Source organism: Ascaphus truei, chromosome 14 (genome assembly GCF_040206685.1).
Source record: "Ascaphus truei isolate aAscTru1 chromosome 14, aAscTru1.hap1, whole genome shotgun sequence".
Taxonomy (NCBI): Eukaryota; Metazoa; Chordata; class Amphibia; order Anura; family Ascaphidae; genus Ascaphus; species Ascaphus truei.
This window is the reverse complement of record NC_134496.1, coordinates 41004991-41029197: the sequence shown is the minus strand read 5'-3', so window position 1 is coordinate 41029197 and position 24207 is coordinate 41004991.

The following is a 24207-nucleotide window of genomic DNA, read 5'->3' as shown; positions in this document are numbered from 1 at the left end:
GTGAACAATATTGTCACTGCCAACTGGATGAATCCTCCGGTTGAAGGATACGCGGTATATCTGCAAACAGCTTGTATAGCCCGGGAACTAAATCAGCAACTCAAGATACTCCACGAGCAGCTGGTAGTTGGTGGCAAATCTCAGGTCTTCTGATCATGGTAAAAAGAGCAGCTGCAGTAAGCAACTAGCGCTCTCAGCTTCCGGCAGCAACGGGACGCGATCTGGCCACGATCAAACCGTCCCAGAGTGATGACGCAATGACGCTACTTCTTCCTGATACGTTTCGTCACTCTGCAGCGACTTTTTCAAAGGAGTGTGATTGGCTATCAGTCTAATGGGGATATATGCACCCTACGGGTTGTTTAGCAACCCGAACATAGCCAAAAACATATATAATGCATAAATGTCTTAGCAAAACTGCTAAAAACCTTAGCCAAATAAAACATAATAATAAATTAATAATACTAAACATAAATCCTCTAAGATGTCAACAATATCTACAATAAAAAATAAATAAAAAGCACTTATGTGAAATCCATATGTATAATATAAATATATACATATAGGTTAAACATGCATCATAAAACCGAAATGATGGGTGTAGTGATATTCCACCAGTTGTACCAGAAGATAACTTGAAGAAGAACAAATACAAAAATACAAATATGCAAATGTCTGGGAGAAAGTCATATCACCATTTGATAATGATTTTTTTTTTTGAGAGAAACTGCCTCCAAATCCAGCAGCGAGCTGGTTAATTACACACAGGCAATGAACCAGATCCACCAGGCTGATTAGGACTCTGAGAAAAGCCTGATGTGAGAAACAGGAGAGCGATTCCTTAGCTCACATTTGGGCTGACAGAAGGAGAGCAGAGAAGCCTGCACACAGACAGGCAAATGTGAGATCTAGACATCCAAACACCCAGAGACCTATATTTCCAGGACACAGAGGACCCAGGAACCTGCCAGAGACTGACATGGAGGGCAACCTGCTTAAGGTATCTCCTGAGACTTTGGGGTGATAGGCTGGTAATGGGAATATCCTTCCAGTCCTGCAGAGAGGGTCTGGGGAAGTAAGTTAGCTCTTACTAAGGGATAGGGGTTTGTTATTTTGCTGTTTTTGTATGTTTGCCTGGATAAAGGAACAGGCACAATAAAGCCACAATTTCATTTCACCCTAATCGGTCTCCATTAAATGTACCTCTGCACACATCCCTTAAACGTCATAGCAAGAGGTGGCGTTACTCACATCCAGACCCTGACGTAGGTCTTTTAAAGGGTCTGGGTGAGTGTAAGACCACAGATAGGTAGGATTTAATTATCGTATTGTTATTTACAAGATTCTTTTCCTCTCCTGTCTTCTCTTTTTTTAACTTTAATTAAAAAACTATTCAGGGACCTGATAGAAGTCACGTCACCATTCGGTAAGACCAGCGTAACGCCATGTTATTTGAAGCTAACGAAAGGCAGTTCTAACTTGACATGGTGTTAAGGGAATGCTAATAACAATGAATATTGTTTTTGCGTGTATTTAGCTTTGAGGATATCTATTAAATGGAGAAAAATTAACGCCCGTTACCCAATTAACATCCATTAGTAGGCCAAATATAACAGCCCTCGGAGGATTTACCCCTATGTACCTACCTTCCTAGGGCCACAATTTCTGCACTTCATGAATATATCACCCAAATAAGTGCCACAGTAGCGTACTGATTGTAAAAATTATGTAAGACTTTTTTCATTCTTAGAACCATCTCTCAAGCATAAAAGAAGAAATATACCAAAAGATACAAAGAAAGAGGGCTAAAGAAAGATAAAACAGAATAAACTAGAAAGGGAAATTCTTTCATCGGCATGAAAATAAATCTTGATACAACTTGGACATGTGACTGATGTCCTTTCTGTGCCAATGATATATTGCCTACGATACCTGTTGGCAGAAAGACACAATTTCATCTACCGACAATAGCACATGCAATGAAAAATATGTTTGCTCAATTTTTCTAAAAGTATAAGAGTTTAGAAAAGGTTTCACATTTTAAGGTTTTAACACGTACCTGTGACAGGGTCTACACCCTCATCTAAAAGGGCTTCACACAGAAAGCCTGTATTTGTCTGATGAGTCCAGCAGGGAGCTGGTTAATTGCAGCTACAGACAATTAGCCAGTCTGGTTAGCCTGGTTCATCAGACAGGGAGAAAATCCTCATGCTTAATCTGCAAGGAATATCTTTAGCACTGAGGAAGTGTTGCTGACAGAGAGAGTTCCCAGGAAGCCAGGCCCTCTATTCAGGACATAGAAGACCCTGGAACCCACCAGAGGGTGCACCCCATGAACACCAAACACAGAGACTCATATAATGAGCCCCTGCTTGCAGGTACCTCTTTGGACTTTGGGTCAAAGGCTGTAAGAGGCTTAGCCTGCCAGCCCTTCAGATAGGGATTGTGAGTACGAGTTCTCCCCTACAGGGGGATAGAACTGTTTTATTTGTTTGGTATGCTGACATGAAGCTGTACTGTTTTGAAACTACGGGCTAAATAAATACCAATGTTTATTTCCCCCATCTATGTCTCCCTGGTTGTACCTCTGCACTCGTCGCCTAAAGAAAACAGATGGGCCAAAATAATTATTCACAATGAATGCAGATTAAAATGTATTTCACAAAGTTACGTTTATCTGGATATTTATCTCAAACAATTACCAAGTAGTCTTTTTTTTTAATAACATTTTTATTGAAACTTTACATAGAGTAAAGTAACATATCATAATGATACACATCGAGGAGATACAGAAAGGGAAAGGATCACAGTGACACCATTACATTGCATGTACCAAAACAACATATTTTTACCTTTACCTTACCATATTTTTACCTTCAAGCATATACAGATGCAGCTGCCATAATTTTATGAAATCACGCAGTTTATATCTCATATACCATGTGATGTGATGGCGCATGATTACTTCCAACCATACCACCTTAATACGCGAGTGCAGGCGAGTGCATAAAATGCGAAGCAGAGGAAAAGACCTCCCAGCCCGACGCTACAAGCCTGGTAGACAGCGTGTATCACGCGCAGGCTAAATTAACCCTTTGCACAATGGAGACTAACCATGTAGGGATAAGAACTGCAGCTGTACTGAAAACCTTGATCACATTGAACGGGGGAACCCCTGGACACGCGTTAGAGGTTTCTCTTTTTAATTAGCTAAGTCCCAATAAATAATTTGTTATTTTTTCATTAGCCTCCAGTTCTCGTTCTTGTATAGTTGTGCTCCAAGTTTTTTCCTCCTGCTTACCTGCGAGTGCATAAAATGGCATTTTAGTGTTCTGGCTTTTAGCACCTGAAATTGACACAGTAGCACAGTACTGTACACATTACAATTCATTCATTTCATTGCATATAATTGCACACAATCCATATAATTCAAACAAAGCAACCTGGGGCGATTGGCTGCGTTCATGCCGCGTGGAGTACAGCAGCGCACACGAAAACGGCGCCGTGATGCTTTAAAATAACAGCCACTGCATTTGTAATAGAAATTTGTATTTGTCAATGTAGGACTTATAAGAATGTATGTATTTTCTCATTTTACTATATTATATCCTTACGTCAGCAAGCAAATCATAGCAACTACAGCAAGTACAGCTGCGTCAAAGGAGAATCATCAACAGTTTCTCCTTTCCTCGCCTCTCGATCCATGGATCCCAGGTTCTATAGAATCTCTTAACCGTGTGTTTTAAGAAAGATACTGTAAGTCACTCATAATAACCTCATCTATTCTTATTCTACTACCCTTTGGAACGGGACTAAACGGTTCTTTCAAGCCGCTGATATTGCACATCTACAGTAGCAGCTGTTAAGATATATGAAATCAATCTCTGTGTGTTATTACTTACATCTTCCACTGGTTTGGCGAGAAGATTTATCAAAGGATCAAGGGGGGTTTTAATTTCTACTGTTTCCTCTATACTGTAATTCTCTGAATCATTTTCCAGTACGGTTCAGTTTTTGGGGATATCCACCATTGTGGGCCATACAATATCTCCCATTTGTGCCCACACTGTCCTGTAAACAAATAGCTTTTATTAACACCAACATTCTTTGAATTTAAATAAGTATTTTAAAAAAATCGTATCATTGGATTAGCATGAAATGTGTTCCATTGAACAGTGCATCATATAGTTTTAAAGCAGCAGTCCAAACTGCCATTTTTTTCCCTTTAATATGTGCATCAATACAATCCACAAAATTCTAAGTAATTAGGTAAGTTGTCGATTGATCGATCGGGGAAGTTTCACCTTCGGGGTTCACTAAATGGCGCAGCAGAAGAGGACCAAATATGACAAAGTTCTGTGGGGAAGATCATGTGACCAGGCAGTCACTAGATAGAATTGGTGCACTACTAGATAGGGCAGGGCTCAAAAAGGGGTGTGCCAGAGTCTTTCAGAAGAGGAAGAGGATATGACTTTGTAAATGGTTGCTATAGAAACAAAAATGTTTGTTACATTATAATACTGTAGTGCCCATGGTAATTCTAAAACAAACCAGTGGCAATCGCCAAAAAGACCCAGGTACATGCTGGATACATGCCTTAAACTTGCCTTAAACTAGACCCAGCATTTCTGCATTGATTAATGGTCCATCAGATTAACAGCGGGGGTCACTGGCAGTCCCATTCAAACTGAATGGTACTGCCAGGGACCCCTGCTGTGTTAATCATATGGGTCAATGCAGAAATGCCTTAAACTTGCCTTAAACTAGCGAGGTTACACCCGGCACATACCCAGAATGTAACCGGGCTAGTTTAAGGCAAGCTTTAGAATACTCGTGGTCTCGTCTGTACATTAAAAATGTCAATTAGTAAAGTTAAAAAGCACCAAGCAAAAGAGTAAAAAAGGGTAACATAGGTCCTCAAGGCTTATCTGCAATAAACACCTTGATAAAGCGCTCCTGTAGTGCGAAACACATAGGTGGTGTGCATTTGTTTGTCCTTTAGTCTATGAGACTTTAATAAAACCTTTCTATTGGGGCCACCTCGTGATGTTTGGTTTTGTTAGTGCTCCGTTTCTCACCATCATTTTTTAATTATCTGCAATAATTCAGTCTTTGTGGAGCCTGTTTTTGCGCGCCGTGATGATGTCACTAAATGGCCACATCTTGATCTCTACATGTCCTCGCTATTCGCCAGGTACTGCTCCAAATCCAAATCCAAAAGGATTTTGGAGCAGTGTCTAGCACTGTGTTGTGTATATACATTATATTGGGAGAGATATCTCTATTTCTATCAATAGATAGACAAAAGATAAAGAAGTTTCACTTAAGATGCGCGTGCTCAGCACACACAACCTTTTCTTATTTATTTTTTTAAAGGATGGGGGGGGGGAGGCGCTACCAACATGCCGCCTTGGGCCCCACAAAGCCTAATAACGGCCCTAAACAATTAAGGGTGTTGTTACCCAACTGGAGCAGATTTACAGGTGTATTACGGTTAGAGAGTAGAGGTTGCTCACATGGTGGTTTCTCTCTCTCTTCTCACTTATATTTTAATATTCTCTCTCTCTTCTCACCTATATTTTAATATTATCCCTCTCTTTTCACCTCTATTTTAATATATTATAAAATAATATCCTACAGGCAAACAAACCAAACACCAACTAGTTGACTAAGAGACCGGTCAGATTGATCTCCCTAATACCTATACCACTATATAACAGATTATAAATAAATGCATATAGTCTCTCACTGCACTTTTGTTTCTCTCTTTACCCCTCTGTGCCTCTCTGAGGCAGCTTTCTCAGTCCTGACACACTCAAACCCTGCCTTATTCTTCTAACGCCAACATGAAATGGACGCGAGGGAAGGAAGAGGTGGCTTTATAGGAAAGGGAAAATGCTGCAAGATCCAAGTTGAGCAGGACATGAAAAAGAGATTTTTGCCTCGTTTCCAGCTCAAGTCAAGCGCGGGGATCTGTGATGTGGGCGACATTTTGTTTGGATTTGTGAAAGTTCCGGGTGGTTCAAAGTTCCACAATCTGGACCTACTCATTGTTAATATGCAGCCGGATATTAGAGATGGACGAAATCTGCCTACATCTGTTTCCAAGATTTTCTCGCGTCTCCCCAAAAAAAAAAAATTGTTTCCCGGTGTAAAATCCGCAAACAGATTTGGTCGGATTTAATCCGTGCAGGATCATCAAAAACTGCCATGGGATACAATCCGTGGATGGATTTGTAGAATATCCAATCTGCAGATTTAGCAACTTGTTGGCGGATTCTTAAACATCCATCAACGGATTGCTGAATCCATGGATTAGATTCTACAAATCTGTCAACGGGTTGCGGAATCCGTGGAGTGTATCGGCAATAATAAAAAAATCCGCAAAACGCGTATCGCCCTTTTTGAGATTGATCCGCTGAAATTCGCCCAACTCTACAGTTTGTCTCATGTGCACGCAACCAACCACCGTGTCATTGTTTCTAATGTAATAGTGTACTAGCACTTCCACAGTATTTCACAATGCAATGTAGTTTAAAATGTAAAAAAGCATTCAACGCTTTTAACGTTTCTAATATTTAATAAACCTAGGGTAACATTTATGAAGATTTGAAGCGAAAAAGAAGATTATGGCCCAGATTCACTACGCAGTGTAAGACGTTACACTGTTAGAGAAATATAATAATAATAATAATAATAACTTAATTTCTAATCCCTATGGCTGGGATTCACTAAGCCACGATGTGGGGCATCGCTCACTGATACAACGATAGCTGCTATTGACTTGAATGGCAGTTAACTCTAGTTTGGGATGTGATTCTCACATCAGAGCTTAGTGAATCCAAGCGTACAGTATGTGTTCTGTTTGAGTGGTTTTGGGTGTGGGAGGAGTGCCTCACATTGGGTTAGCATGTTTAATATTCAATGGAATGACACTGCACAATATAGTTGAGTTATTGCCGCCTGCCATGCTTAATTTATGGAAGGTCTGATGCCATTTGTAAGTCAATGTGATCCACACAGCTATTATGCATGAGTCACATTACAGTATGCAGTTGCATATTTTTTATCTGGGCAACATTACCAATTGAATATTAAAGCGTACAGAAACAGAATGAATGGTTACATACCCACCTGATTACCAACAGCATTCACTAAAGTTATGTGCTTTGAAAAAGTTAAGAAAAATATACCACTCTTTCAAATCTCACCTGTTCTAATTCTCATTTGAATAAGTTAGCCACTTCCAAAAACCAAACCCAGTTTATTGAAGATATTCAACCAAGTTTAATTTAGAGAACACTTTAGAGCAGGGATGGCCAACTCCAGTCTTCCACGGCCACCAGCAGGTCAAGTTTTAAGGATCTCCCTGCATCAGCACAGGTGGTTCAATCAGGGGCTGAGTCACACCTGTGCTGAAGCAGGGATATCCCTAATACCTGGCCTGTTGGTGGCCCTTGAGGACTTGACTTGACCACTCCTGCTTTAGAGTATGTGCTACTTATTTTGGTAGCATCAACATTGAAAGATCCAAGCAAAACTTTTTGGTGACACATACTGTATAATAGTATAGGAGTTAAAATAAAGGCAGTTTCTTCTTTTCTTCATTTGGGTAAGAACAAGTACCTAAGATGTGATCTTATGAGGTTTTGCTGCCATCTTCTGATGAAAGCTTTGTGAGATAATTAAGAAAGAACACAAATGCTTCTTATGGGGTTTAATTGTGATGTGGCAAAAGGACATTAATGATTAAAATCTATATTCCTTTAAAAACGTACACACATTTCATACTTTTACAATGTACAAAATATATAATAAGATTAAAGATGGGTGAATTTTTGGGGTGGATTTAAATCCGCAGCCGATCGTCCGGTTTCTTTGGTCCGTGGATTTCTGCGGATCAGTCTCAAAAAGGACGATTCACGTTTTGCGGATTTTTTATTATTATTACCAATACACTCTGTGAATTCTGCAACCCATTGATGAATTTTAAGAATCCACCAACAGATTGTATCCAAAGGCGGTTTTTGATGAAACCACGCAGATTAATACCGAACAATTCTGTTTGTGGATTTTACCCCGTGAAATTGATTTTTTTATTTGCCCATCTCTAAGAGTTGCTGAAATTACCAAAAAAAAAAACATTAGGTTCATAACCATTGAACCACATGGTTTTTTTCTTTCATCTGAATGAATGTAGGTTACTGAAGTTAAAAATAATTAGGAGGGTTGTCCCTTCAAAAGGACTGAGAACAGTTGTGATATAACTTGCCGTTTTAACGGTATAAGCACTGGGCATAATGCTTGTATGATTGATCACGCATTGGTGATCATCTAAATCACAGTGGGGCCGATTCACTAAGCTCCGTTAAGTGAATTTAAGAGCGCAAAGTACCCTTTAAGACCGATACGGCTGCAGTGAGATTCACTAAGCAGTGATAACTGCGCTTTATCGGTCTTAAAAGGGCTTTTTTCAGCCCTCTGCGCAAAATGCGCACGATCAGGCTATTGCACTGCTTTTTGCCAGTACTAAAGATTCACTAAGCAGTGCTACAGTAAGTGAATCGGCCTTAAAAAATGTGCCAAACAAATGCGCCAGCTAAAGGCAGGCGCAAAAGGAGCTGGACTTAGAAAAAAAATCTTTGTTTACCTTTTTCCAGACACACCATCCATACCACAGGCCCGCGGGGGTGCCCATGTAATCCCCGAGGGACTACGGTGGTCCCCGGGGGTCCGCGGGTGTCTGGGGGTCCCCGCGGGGGTGTCTTGGGGTCCCCGCAGCCATCTGCGGGCCTGCGATACCAATGGTGTGCCCCCAAAAAATAAACAATACTCTAAAAAAAATACCCCCGTCCCCTAACACATACACTACAGTAATGGGCAAAATTACTATAATCCACATATGGATAATAATGCATTTGCCCATTAAATATACATTAATTACAATGAATACAATAAATACATTTTGTACTCAATAGCGTATTTGTGATGGTGCTCAACAGTGCTGGGACTATGTGAAAGGAGGGGAGTAAACTGGGTGATAATTATATTTTACAATGGCACTGTCCCTTTAATTGGGCATAAGGTACCCTGAAGGTAGGAGTGGGTTGCCAAAGACAGCCCTCTCTTTCCTCATTAGGTAGCCCCAGGTTTAGTACTCACTGAATCTTCTTTCTTCTCCAGTCTCCCCTCCAGAGCGTGCAGCTGTATTAGGGTGTAGATCCAAAGCCAGGGTGTGCAGCGCACAGCAATAAGGAGGAGCAGGTCTTGCAGAAAAAATAGTCCTTTATTTAATTCATGGTGTGGGACAACAGCAAACCTTCAACGCGTTTCGTTCAAGGAACTTTATCAAGAAGTGCTGTTTTAGGTTAAAAGCTACAGTTTATATACAGCTGACTGCCTTATTTTCGCGCCAAATCGTGACGTCATGTTTAATGTCGAAGCCACTAAGAATCGTTATACTCGCGCATGCGCGCGGCGCCAACAACTCTATCATAATCTCTATGGTATTCTGAGTCCTCCGCGCATGCGCGCGGCGCCAAGTTATCAGGGGGTATGCTGCTGATGTCCGCCGAGTATTCCAGCTTGTACACGCCCTTGGGGCGGTCCTAAGCGCAATCCACGCCTCAGACTCACACAGGATAACTCCCCCTTCTTATTTATACCTCGCCAGCGCTCTTAGTGATCTCTGGTTATGTAAGACCTCCGCGCATGCGCGCGGCGCCGAGGTATCGGGTAGCCCACTCCTAATGTCAGTCATGTACTGCAGCATAAAAGCGCAATGCATGCCCCTGACTATAATGAATGAAGTCTCCCTACTCCACGTACCGCGCGAGCGATGAGGTAATGAATAACATATCACATCCCTGTTACAATTGGGCTATAGAGGGGCTATAATGAGCCACTATGAGATAAATACAAGGAATGAATTTGTATAATGGCAGTAGGCTGTATACATAAAAAACCTATAGGCAATATATGTATATAGATAAACAATAACACATGATAAACAAATACAATAAAATACATATTTTAAACAGAAAAAACACATATATAAAGGACAGTTTATTGTTTTAAAATATGCATTTATCAAAAAATGATTAAATGATAAACACAAAGTAATAATAAAAACATTTTTTAAAAAAGCAACAAATATGTCTCGTGCCTTAATTACAGCAAATTGCATATCCCGCTGGATGAGAGTAATAATCATGTAAGTTATTAACATCGATCTAATGTGGAGTTATGAACATATATATATTAATATTTAAATTTGTACCAATTACCTTGCCCTGACTTTATGGAAACTTCCAATTGTCAATATGGTTTATCAAATCAAGATAGTTAATTCTAAGTCAAGAGGTGGAGGTCATACTGAAAGATAATTTCTTATTTTGATTGTTTTGTAAACATTGAACTTATTATTTTAATTATCACGTAAACACATTCACAATATATAGGAACCTTTTGATGTGTTTCTATAGATCGTTCCAAAGTAAATTATACTCATTTGAGAAAATGGTTGATATTCCATTCTATATTTATTCCATCAGGGAACCTAGTTCTTAATGTAAATATCCAGTAAGATTCTCTGCAATCTAATGTTTTCACAATGTTACCCCCTCTTTCTTTTCTGATTATTTTCTCAATGCCTACAAATGAGAAATTACTGATGCCTCCCTGTCCACATTCCGAAAAATGTTTGGAAACAGGGTGTTCCCTATCATTTTTACGTATCAACCTACAATGTTCTTGCATCCTTATTTTTAATGCCCTTGTGGTCCTGCCGACATATCTCTTCCCACAGCCACATGTAATCAAATACACTACAAATGCAGTGTTGCAATTGATGAAATTATGTATGGTATGGCGTTTATGTGGACTGTGGGAAAAGACATGTCGAGCTGGTTTCATGAACTGACACATGTTGCACTGATTACATCTAAAAGATCCCTTTGTCACAAAATGTTCTGATCTCTTTACTGGTGTTGATACTACACTTGGTGATAAAAAGGTAGCTAATGTCTTAGCTCGTCTGTAGACAAATTTTGGACCCTTATCTGTGTATTTCTTTAGGATTGGATCCATCCGTAACAATTCCCAGTGCTTATTCACAATCTTATTTATTTGACTGCTAGATTTGCTATATTGTGAAATAAACAGTGGACATGCTTGGTCCTCTTTTCTGTCTGTTTTTGTTTCAGTATATACACCTCCCCTCTTCCTTCTGGACACAGACGGCATTACTGTAGCTCTTTCAATTCCCTTGACCTCCTGTAGTGTAGTCTGGAGGGTCTCCCTGTCGTATCCTCTCTCAATAAATTTGTTTGTCAGCTCCTCAGACTGAGTGATGAAACTCTCAAATGTTGAGCAGTTCCGTCTCAGTCTGAGGTACTGGCCTTTGGGTATTCCTTTGATCACCGACCTGGGGTGGCAGCTGTCGGCTCTAAGAAATGAATTGCGGGAATTTGGTTTCTTGTATATATCCGATTGTATTTTTTGATTGATGTCGATATAAAATAAAATGTCCAGGTAGCTGATGTGATGAGTATGATAATTAATAGTGAGTTTGATATCAAAAGTGTTGTTATTTAAATATTCTATAAATTCAAGTAAAGTGTCAGTGTTCCCGTGCCAAATAAAGATGAGGTCATCAATAAACCGTTTATAAAAAATAATATTGTGCCTGTAAAGATTTGTGCTTCCAAAGATAAATTTATTCTCCCACCACCCCATAAAAAGGTTGGCATAGGAGGGGGCAAAACTTGTCCCCATTGCCGTCCCCCGAAGTTGTAAATAAAACTTGTGATCAAAAAGAAAATAATTGTGCGTGGGTAAAAAAAGTATTGATTCCATTATAAAAGTGGTAGTAGGTAATGAGCTGCCTGGACATTCTATGAAATGGCAGACAGCCGTCATGCCCAGGTCGTGTTGGATGATCGAGTACAGGGAGACCACATCCATAGTAACCCACAGGTAATCTTGATTCCAACTAATATGTTCTAATTTAGTTAGCAGGTCACCTGAGTCCAGAACCAAGGAGGGCAGTTTCCTAACAAAGGGCTGTAAATATGCATTCACATATTGAGACAAACCATCTCCCAAAGATCCAATACTGGAGACTATTGGCCGACCAGGAGGATCGACCAAAGTCTTATGGATCTTTGGGAGATGGTGGTAGATGGGGATGATAGGGTGGCGATTAATAATAAAGTCTGGTTCATTTTTGGTCAAAACATGTGTAGCTGTTCCCAGATCTACAAGCTCAAGTATTTCTCTCAGAAAATGATCCGTGGGGTCCCGTGGAAGCACAGAATAGGAGGACACATCCTCCAGTTGGCGAAATGCTTCCTTGAAGTAGTCTGTCCTACTCTGGACCACCACAGCACCCCCCTTATCGGCATTTTTTATTACTAACCCAGAATTCTCTTGAAGTGATTTAATAGCAGTTCTCTCCTCCTTGTTGAGGTTATCATACCTAGAAGGGGAAAAGGAAAAACCCTGAGCCAGCAATCTGAGGTCACGGACCACAAGGTTCTCAAACATATTTAGATAGGGACCTTTGGCAAAAGTGGGGTAAAAAATGGATTTCTCCCTGAGTTTGGATTCCCAATCTCCTAGAATGTGTGTTTGTGTGTCTTCTAAAGTGTTACCTTCTAGAAAAAGTTCTTCCATATCTCTCAGTAAACAATCATCTCTAAATGAGTCAGAAGTTCCTATGTTAGAGGAAGAGGATAATGAAAGAGAGGAAGGGTTAGGTATATTACACATGGTTACATTAGGTGCCTCACAGGGCACTTCATCTGGTGTTGTCACCGTTTGAGACCCACCACAGCTATCGGAATGATGGAAGAATTTTTTTAAAGTAAGTTTGCGTACAAACTTATGGACATCGACCACTACACCAAAGAGGTCGACGTCCATAGTTGGCGCATATTTTAAACCTTTATTGAGGAGTGAGGTCTCAGCAGGTGACAAGTCTATACCAGAGATGTTGATTACATTGTTGGTACAGGTTAATAATTCTTTTTCCTTTTGTTTGCTCTCTTCCCTCCTGTGTCTTTTCTTCCCCCCCCTCCTTGTCCTCTTTCGTCTCTCCTGAACATAAGATAGTTTTTTGACTGTTGGTCAGTTTGATAAGAGTCACTCTGTTTGGCAGCTGTGGATTCCCCCCGGGTCATAGAACTGTCTGATGGACGCCTCTCTTCTCTGGGATGATCCATATTCCCACGTTGTGGATTATTTGGTCTAGTTTCCATATCCATAAATGAGACCGAGTGTGATGTAGTCTCCACATCGGACAGTTCAGAGTCCCCACTTTGATAATCAAAATTGCTTGTTTTTAATATAGATTTACTTGGGGTTGATCTGCGTGATTGATTACTAGATGTGTCCCTTGAGAAACGATCAAACACAGGAACCGTTCTCTGCCAATTGTATATCTGATTTTTTTCGTAGTCTATACGGTCACGGTCATATTTGTTTTGTTTACGTATCATAATTTCTCTTTCTGCCTCCTCCACAGTCTTGGCTAATATTTGGTCATATTTGGAAAAGCCCTCTATGTCCTTAAATTTCCGCAGTTTATCCTGAAGTTCTTTAATCTGCGTGTCTAGTGTCGATTTTTCTTTGATTTTGTGTTGCAAGATTAATTCCATTAGGCCAAATGAACAGGTATTCAACATGGTGATCCACTGTTCTTCAAAGTTTTTATCAGGGAAGCCAAAAGTTGGCGCTTTCTTCACTCTAAGGCCCCGTGGAATTCTTTTCATTTTAAGATAGTTCTCTGTGGCCACAATATCCCACCAGATACGAGTTTTATAAATCAACAGTCTTTCCAATTTCTGGAAGTATATTTTCAAATCACAGATATCATTTGTGTCTGTTTCCACTACATTTTCAAAGACTCGTAGGGCTTTTTTCCTCCTACATGTGTCATCTCCACAATTAAATGTGTATGCAATAGGGATTGGGTTTACTTGTACATCCTCCATATCATCCATTGGGGTTCCCACAAACAATGTGTATCAATGTCCAGAAAAAACAGTTTTTTAAAAGCTGAAAAAATGCACAGACCTGCTCCCATAAGAGTTACAATTGTATATGCAAATTCCTTAGTTCATAATTAGTCCACTTATGCACGAGCAACCATAAAGAGAAAACGTAATAGCGTATTTGTGATGGTGCTCAACAGTGCTGGGACTATGTGAAAGGAGGGGAGTAAACTGGGTGATAATTATATTTTACAATGGCACTGTCCCTTTAATTGGGCATAAGGTACCCAAGACATTAGCTACCTTTTTATCACCAAGTGTAGTATCAACACCAGTAAAGAGATCAGAACATTTTGTGACAAAGGGATCTTTTAGATGTAATCAGTGCAACATGTGTCAGTTCATGAAACCAGCTCGACATGTCTTTTCCCACAGTCCACATAAACGCCATACCATACATAATTTCATCAATTGCAACACTGCATTTGTAGTGTATTTGATTACATGTGGCTGTGGGAAGAGATATGTCGGCAGGACCACAAGGGCATTAAAAATAAGGATGCAAGAACATTGTAGGTTGATACGTAAAAATGATAGGGAACACCCTGTTTCCAAACATTTTTCGGAATGTGGACAGGGAGGCATCAGTAATTTCTCATTTGTAGGCATTGAGAAAATAATCAGAAAAGAAAGAGGGGGTAACATTGTGAAAACATTAGATTGCAGAGAATCTTACTGGATATTTACATTAAGAACTAGGTTCCCTGATGGAATAAATATAGAATGGAATATCAACCATTTTCTCAAATGAGTATCATTTACTTTGGAACGATCTATAGAAACACATCAAAAGGTTCCTATATATTGTGAATGTGTTTACGTGATAATTAAAATAATAAGTTCAATGTTTACAAAACAATCAAAATAAGAAATTATCTTTCAGTATGACCTCCACCTCTTGACTTAGAATTAACTATCTTGATTTGATAAACCATATTGACAATTGGAAGTTTCCATAAAGTCAGGGCAAGGTAATTGGTACAAATTTAAATATTAATATATATATGTTCATAACTCCACATTAGATCGATGTTAATAACTTACATGATTATTACTCTCATCCAGCGGGATATGCAATTTGCTGTAATTAAGGCACGAGACATATTTGTTGCTTTTTTAAAAAATGTTTTTATTATTACTTTGTGTTTATCATTTAATCATTTTTTGATAAATGCATATTTTAAAACAATAAACTGTCCTTTATATATGTGTTTTTTCTGTTTAAAATATGTATTTTATTGTATTTGTTTATCATGTGTTATTGTTTATCTATATACATATATTGCCTATAGGTTTTTTATGTATACAGCCTACTGCCATTATACAAATTCATTCCTTGTATTTATCTCATAGTGGCTCATTATAGCCCCTCTATAGCCCAATTGTAACAGGGATGTGATATGTTATTCATTACCTCATCGCTCGCGCGGTACGTGGAGTAGGGAGACTTCATTCATTATAGTCAGGGGCATGCATTGCGCTTTTATGCTGCAGTACATGACTGACATTAGGAGTGGGCTACCCGATACCTCGGCGCCGCGCGCATGCGCGGAGGTCTTACATAACCAGAGATCACTAAGAGCGCTGGCGAGGTATAAATAAGAAGGGGGAGTTATCCTGTGTGAGTCTGAGGCGTGGATTGCGCTTAGGACCGCCCCAAGGGCGTGTACAAGCTGGAATACTCGGCGGACATCAGCAGCATACCCCCTGATAACTTGGCGCCGCGCGCATGCGCGGAGGACTCAGAATACCATAGAGATTATGATAGAGTTGTTGGCGCCGCGCGCATGCGCGAGTATAACGATTCTTAGTGGCTTCGACATTAAACATGACGTCACGATTTGGCGCGAAAATAAGGCAGTCAGCTGTATATAAACTGTAGCTTTTAACCTAAAACAGCACTTCTTGATAAAGTTCCTTGAACGAAACGCGTTGAAGGTTTGCTGTTGTCCCACACCATGAATTAAATAAAGGACTATTTTTTCTGCAAGACCTGCTCCTCCTTATTGCTGTGCGCTGCACACCCTGGCTTTGGATCTACATTTTGTACTCACCCTTGTCCGGCACCCACAATGAATGCCATCCTCATCTTCCTCCCCGTCCATACACTGGGGTGCTGAAAAATATACACAATAAGAAAAAGAGCCAAACTAATGTCCCCTAACCCCTTAATGACATTAGCGGTTATTAACTGCTACAATCATTAAGGAGTTAAGCCACCCTGACCCGATACCCACCCTTCATCCATTTATTTGTACAGTGGCTTCATCATGTATATATATATATATATATATATATATATATATATATACTGTATATGCATGATTAACCAATATACAAATAAATACTGTACATAGCCAAATACAAATCTCTCCCAATATCAAACAGCACCAAGCAAAATCAATATCTAAGAAATCCAAATACAAACACTCAATTTGACAATGTGTACATGATACAATTAATCTGTGCATCATGTATACTATGTCAACCAATGCTCCAAATCAAATACACTAATCCAAACAAGATACAAATACAATCATTAAAGAAAAACAAAGCATCTCAACACAATTAAATTATCATCAATTAATCCAATCACCAATCAATTACAATCCAAATCAATTACACACTTCAAATCCTACAAACAAACCATTGTGAAAAATAATATATGTCAAAGTAACCATCACACTAAATCTGTCTTCCAAAAATAAGCCAATAAAATTATCTATAGAAACCAGCCTTTAACTAAACATTTGAAAAAAATAAATATACATTAGAAACACATTTTTACACAAAGCAGCAAATTGCAATTCCAAAAAACATCCAAACAAGGCAAGCCAACAAGTTTTTATTATACCTGTATGTATGTCCATCTATAGTTTACAGACATCAATACAGGTGCAATAAAAGAGCATCAACAACAATTGAATCACATTAAAAATCAACATACAATACAACCACTGATTTGTCCTGTACGTATGTATATCCATAGTGACATAAATAAATTCAGGGCAAATAAATGGACATTAAAAAAAATGGAGGTCATGAAAAAAATTCCAAAAAACCTGTAAAATAAAAATAAAATACATTTATTTTGTTTACTTACCATTAGATGAACCACTCACCGAAATCAAGGGGAACTGGAAGCTCTCGAACATGTAATCCAACAACAGGAACCAGGTAACCATAAATAAATAAACCCTTACAATCCACAAGTGTCTGTATCTTCTTTCTTCTATTTGTAATCCATAGTGGGGGTCTTCTAAGATTTTGCTATATTTAGAACTTGCATTACCTGTTAAAGGAAATAATTAATGAGATTAAAATAGCAATCCTGACAAATGTAAATATTGTTTTGTTGCCATCATTTGAAGGGGGAGGACCTCTGAAGGTAAACCGCATTATTTTGTGCTTCAGAGATCCCCCATTCCCAACATACTTCCCGTTTTAGTTGCCGCGGTTTCTTCCCGGACATTTAAACGGTTGTCCAATAGGAAGCAGCAATGTAACCCCCACAATGACGTTGCAACTTCCTTTTGGTCCACAAGATTTGGCAGCAATTTTGATTTCCTTAGAGAGGAAGAACGCATTGGCAGCTAAACAAGTAAATCTTAGATACTTGGGAGTTGAGGGGTGTCCCCACAGCTAAAAATAGAGCTGTTCAGCTACAGAGAACCCCCCGGCTCGAATTCTGCTGTAAAATTAAATGGGTAGGCAGTTTTCTGCTTTACAGATATGCAAAGAATCTGATATTGTGCCCAGTCTTGTCATTAAACTAAAGTCAGTGTCTGTTTAGATAAATCCAGCCGGCAAGATTGAAATGAAAACATGTTTTCAGCCAGGGGAAAACTATAATGAACAGCAAATAAATGTACTGTATAAAACATTCTACTTGTTTATGTAATCAATTGAGGGTGCAATTTAATCTAGTGTAACTCACTGCAGCCTGGAAGATGAAACAATAATTGTATACTTAGCATGCATTTTATTTACATCACCACCAATGTGTCAGTTCTTGAAGAACCCGATGAAAGACTTTTGTGGTGTAAAAAGCTGGTGATGGCCAGTCAAGATGCACTCTTTGTATGCCATATTTATAGTATATTGTAAGCAAATAGGCCGCCTTGGGTAAACCCAACTGTAAACATCCACTGAAAATAACGGGAAAGAGTGAAAGTTTTAAAAAAAAACCTGAAGTATAAAGAATAATTTGTCATTGCTTTAAGTACCTCCGTACAGCTATTAGTCACTGCAAAATAAACCTCAAGAAGAGGGGTTGACTTTTGACTAAGCCACAATACTGCAACCACAGCAGGGGAGTATTGCAGTAGCGATTCCCACATATATTCTAATTATCCTCACTGTAGCATTATTGTCAACATTAACATCCAGCTGAGAATTGACAATGTTAACTTGACTGTGGTCCATGCAACAACTGCTGGAATAAATCTGTATTAGTGGTTTTGTCACAGGCAGCGGTTCTCTGGTACTGACTACAAAACAGGTCCCAGATTCTACTTTTCCAATTTTATTTAATACTGTTACTATTATTTACCAATTTGAGGCCTAATTGGTGGCCACATATGAGTAGTGTGGGTTGGGCGAGTAATACTGATGTAAAAGTAGAAAATATGTAGTGAAGAAATCAAGCGTTATGCATTCTCTTGCCATTTTCTCGTAGGTGTAGATACATTTTCATGACAAGTTTCCCAGAAGGCAAAGAATATAATTTGTTCCTGTTCCTTTCTTTATCACATCCAACGTACTTTAGGAATAAATGTGTTTAGACGGTGATCACAATTAAATAACTATATCTTAAAGCAGCATTCCTGGGAGAGAGAGAGGAGAGAGAGGAGAGAGAGGAGAGAGAGAGAGGAGAGAGAGAGGAGAGAGAGAGGAGAGAGAGAGGAGAGAGAGAGGAGAGAGAGAGAGGAGAAAGAGAGGAGAGAGAGGAGAGAGAGAGAGGAGAGAGAGAGAGGAGAGAGAGAAAGGAGAGAGAGAAAGGAGAGAGAGAGAGGAGAGAGGGGAGAGAGAGGAGAGAGAGAGGGGGGAGAGAGGAGAGAGAGAGGAGAGAGAGAGAAGAGAGAAGAGAGACAATGAATGAATGTTCCACTGAAGTTAGGACCTTGACAAAATACCATTGTAGTCTGAAACGTTGCCCATTTTTTCTATGGGTTTTGCCAGATGGGTTAAATAAATTCCATATTGCGTTTCATTAGGCGAGTGCTTTAGATTACTTTCTCCATACTGTATATACTCCCCATGACTGGTTGGTGATCCTGGCTCTTCTGCGTGCACCCCACACGAAGCAAAGTATTTGTTCTTTTATGCCCTTGCGTGCACCAGGCATGATTGTTATTGTGTCCTGATATGTAAAACCATAGAATTCAAAGACGGTGTACTTTCTATTCCACGCCACTGTATAAGAAAGCTAGCCGTTTATTCATCCGCGTGAAGACATCACTTTAATACAGTTTCATGATTACGTTTATTGTAATGTCATATTCATTACGAGTACGGTACAACTGGTTACTTTGAATTGTTTATAAGAGCAATGAAACGTAAAACTATATTAACCACATTTGAGAACAAAAGCTGCATTTGAGCCGCTGTTTGATGATTAAGGACTAGAAAAAAATTATCTCCACGTGAACACTTAATTATACATAATGAAACAGTACAGTGCTGTGTTTCTTTATAAAAGTTCTTTCTTTGAGTCTTTACATCAAAGAAATGTCAGTTCAGGTAAAACATTGTGTTTTATGTTGAGCTACGGGTTTTTCATTTTCACAAGTTGCAGCAAAAGCTTGTCAGCGGTAGAACTAGCTCACACGACCTTCCCAGAGTGCAGCCACCCTACATTTTGCACGTCGCCTTGTTAGCCTGAGTTAAGCATTTTGCAAATACAAAATTATTGCCATTTAGACATTTTTTTTTAAGCAAAACACTTGAATGTTGCAAACGTAATAAATTGTAGTGCTATGAAAAATAGAATAACCCTCCTTAGTGATTAGAAGATACAAGCTTTTCTAAATGTAATCATTACAATAATCACTCACGCATTTCTCTTCTCCTCTCGATTTGCTGTGTTTGTACCCATAGTAATGAGCCTGGTAGATATGCAAAATGCTTCAAATTTGCTTTGCAACAGTTGTCAAGTTTTTTTTCTTAAATATTAAGTTAGAAAATTGATCAACGTTTTCGCCAATTTTGGCTAGAATTTAGTCACCTAATGCAAGAACTTAAAAATAGCAGTAAATGGAAGTATGTAAAAGGGCCCTTTGGCACTGCAGACTGTAAGGTTAGGCGCCCGCTGGCTACTGCAGCGCCCGCTGTGGCGGACGCTGCAGGGACAAGATCCGCCCCACAATGGGGCCGGGCCCGCCATGGCAACATGATGTCACATGACCCTGCTGCGTCATTTGACGCCGCGTGGCCATGGTGATGCGTCTCCAGAAGCCGTCAGAGCCAAGGTAAGCGCAGTTAACAGAGGCCTTCGCCACTTCGCCGGCATTTAGTTTAAGTGCATTCTTCCATGGATTGCACTTGATATAGCCTCCAAGGCCTTTTCCCATGCTCCTACCCACTAGGCATGTAGCTCCAATGTCACTCTGCATCATCCATGAAAATCACAGATGCTGCGTGTTTCCCAGCCGTCAACAATACGCACGGGCCTGATCCTGAACATATCAGGACAAGTGACTTACACTGAAAACGAGACGTTGAGCAGAGAGAGAAACACTGGAGCAATGCAAATGGTGAGTAGGATTGTGGGAAAAATCTACGGCCCGGGTGCACAAATAGCTAAAAATGTGATGTTATTTTCCGGGAGTTTAACAGGTATCCACTAAACTAATGACGTGCAAAAATAGCGTCCGTCACACCACATACAGTAGCTGTAATGTACTGTATGCCAAAGTAACTTTTTTTGTCAGATGGTTTTCAATCCGCGCTCATGTTTCCTACAGCAATCTTGAAGTAGATCAGCTCAGCCCCCGGTGTGTATGCACGCGGCAGGGTTGGTTGGTAAACAGCGAGGAGGACCTCACACACGGGACCAAGAGCAGCGGGAGAGCGGAGTGCGAACCCTGCGGAGCGCGAGAAAGGTAGCACAGTAACGCCGAGACACTGGTTGATCCCAGCGCGTGGGATCGATCAACCTGTGTACAGCCCCCTCTCCAGACTCTTGACCAACTGGCGTGGCAGCTCGGAGACCTGATCTTTTATATAGATACTGGACTATCAATTCTATCCATGTAAGTCACTACTTGCATTTTTTAGTGTAGTTGTAAATACATGCTTCTTCACCCTTGTGCTCTCTTCTTTTCTGTAACTTTTTTTGTATTCGTTCATTAGATAGATCCCTATGTCTCTGTACCCCTTTTATTTTGATGGAGGCTATATTGCATTGTTCTGCAATGTGATGCCTTCTGCTCCATTACTGAAGACATTCTACAGGATTATTACTTCCACTATTTGCAGTATAATTGTATTATTCAATGAGTTCTCTGGCTTTGAAATATAATCATTTATCTAAAATACAAACATATTCATGGGTCTGCACTACACAGTTGCCTTCTGTTTTATCTTCATTTAAATGTAAAGACAAGAAGATTAATCTTGAATACACTATTTTAACATTAAAACGGCATTGTTCTGCTAATACACAAATAGTAATATATCAAATGCAGACTAACATTACCAATGTATTATTTACAATCTCCCTTTGGTGGTGTGGTGCTTGTATCTTTGCATGCTTATGATGCAGCAGGACACACTGTGATTGTTGATGTGTATTAGGAAAGCTATTATAACCGGTAATACTTTATGCAATTTTGTTGTTTTTTATAAGTCATTTTGTTTCGGCTTTGCAAACCCGTGTGTTATGCAAACGTTGTATAGAAATGTGTCAAAATGATCACATGTAGTCCGCTGATTTTATTTTACATATATAGTTATATAAAATGTTTTTTTATTTAAGTGGAAATCTTATTTTAAATGAATCTACTCTTAATACAATGTCCAATGCCATTGGCTGTTGGAAATGAAGTTTCGAATATTAAGCGTTCTAAGTTAAGTTTCAAGTTTAAAGCTGATCACTGTCGGTCATGTAGGCTGTTTAGATTAGTAAATGCTATGATTCATCACTCACGTGTTATTTGAAATAAAACATACTTTTTGCAAATGTAATATTGTTTGTAAAATGCTTTTAATAATAATATATATATATATATATATATATATATATATAATTGGCTATCCCAATAATCAATGGATGGTGGCTCATGAGATCAATGGAAGATGTTAATATGCATACTCAAAACGGCCTCAATACTACATTGCAAGACTCAGTATGTTATTCATAGACATTGTTGCACAGTATACAAGAATAAGATGCTTTTGAAGTTTTCAAAGTTTTTAATATAAAATGACGTCTAAGAAGAAATGTCATGTTGGTCCATGAAAAGACATCACAACATGTCAAAGGTTTTTTTACAGGACCAACACAGCTTTTGTAACTCTGAACTACGTAATTATATAAGGCCTAATAGAGAAAACCCTACTAAATGCATAGGAAGAAGCCAAACTGTTTTGCTATGTTTGTTTAATGATGCTCCAGCACTGCCTCCAAATACTTGCTTTTTTTGACCATCTCGCACAGAAGTCCAAATCTTCCATAATTCACTCACTTTTTCAGATATCGGCAAGCTTTTCTTCAATACAAGATGATGCAAGATCATCAAAACAGAATCTTTGAGAACCTAGTAGCGGCTGTCACTTCTCTTTTATGATTTAGCCTTTTATTGAAAAAGGAACATATATCTTTTGAAAAGATCGTGAAAGAGGATGAAAAAAAAATTGTGGTTTTCAAGTAGAACTTTCACTCATCTTTCTTCCAATGTAGCGAGAAGTGTTAGAACATGCTGTAAAATACCTGAGTTACAGCCTTTTTTCATTTTTGAAAGAATATTTTGATGAAAGTTACTAATGAAGATATAATTCATCTTTAAATGCTTCCATTTTTCATTCCAGATGAAAATGAATGGAATTGTAGAGTTTATACATTTTCGGTTCTTTCTTTGATGGATTTTTTATTCTAGTAATCCTGAACATCCTTGCATTCAGGCAAACGCCAAACCTCAGGAGTTAGTTAGTGAAAACTTCTTAACAAATTGAAGGACGCTGCTAATGGCACAAGACGATGCAACAACACGCTGCAAACTTAGCAAACATATATCCAAGATCCCACAGCCAATCACAAACATAGAACATTCAATGTCAAAGGAACATGTTGCTGCAAATCAAGGAATGTGGTATACTGTATATCATTGTTTCCCAACTCCAGTCCTCAGGGAACCCCAACAGGTCAGGCCTTAAGGATATCCCTGCTCCAGCACAGGTGCCTTAGTCAAAATGACTGAGCCGCTGATTGACCCAGCTGTGCTGGAGCAGGAATATCTTTAAGACCTGACCTGTTGGGATTCTCTGAGGCCTGGAGTTGGGAAACACTGCTGTATATGATTCAGTGCAGCAAATGTGACCAAGGATGATACAATGGTGAAACCAGCCCAAAACTTCAAACCAGAACGAACCTACACAGACACACAATAACACACCATGAAGATGTAAGATATTGCACTCCAGTAGGAAACCACTTCACACAGCCAGATCATTCCATAAATCTATTAAAAAAATCAAATTCTCAATGGAATGTTTAAAAGCATCAAGAACAGAAAACATTCAAACTCAAAATAATAATATCTTTGACATTAAAACAAGATGACTTGTTTTAAACCACATAATATTTTGATATGTGGTTTTTAACCCACTACTAAAAAAATTGTAATTTTTCTCCCTGTCTCTCGGTGAATTTTAAAAATAACCCCTTCTCCCTGCCTGTACTGTATCTCCACCACCCTGCACACTGATGATGGATGTATGGTCCTGTGTCTCACTGCCAGCTACTGTACCCCTTCTCTCCCCCTGCATCTTCACCCACTGCACACCATCCTTGATGGATGGATGGATCCGGTGTCTCACTGTCCCTTTCATCCGTTTATTGCCCTGTCTGTTTATTCCTTCTCTGCATCATCTGACTTAGATGGCTATCTTGTCTTTCTTTATCTGTGTTAAACTCATGGAATCTGTGTAAATC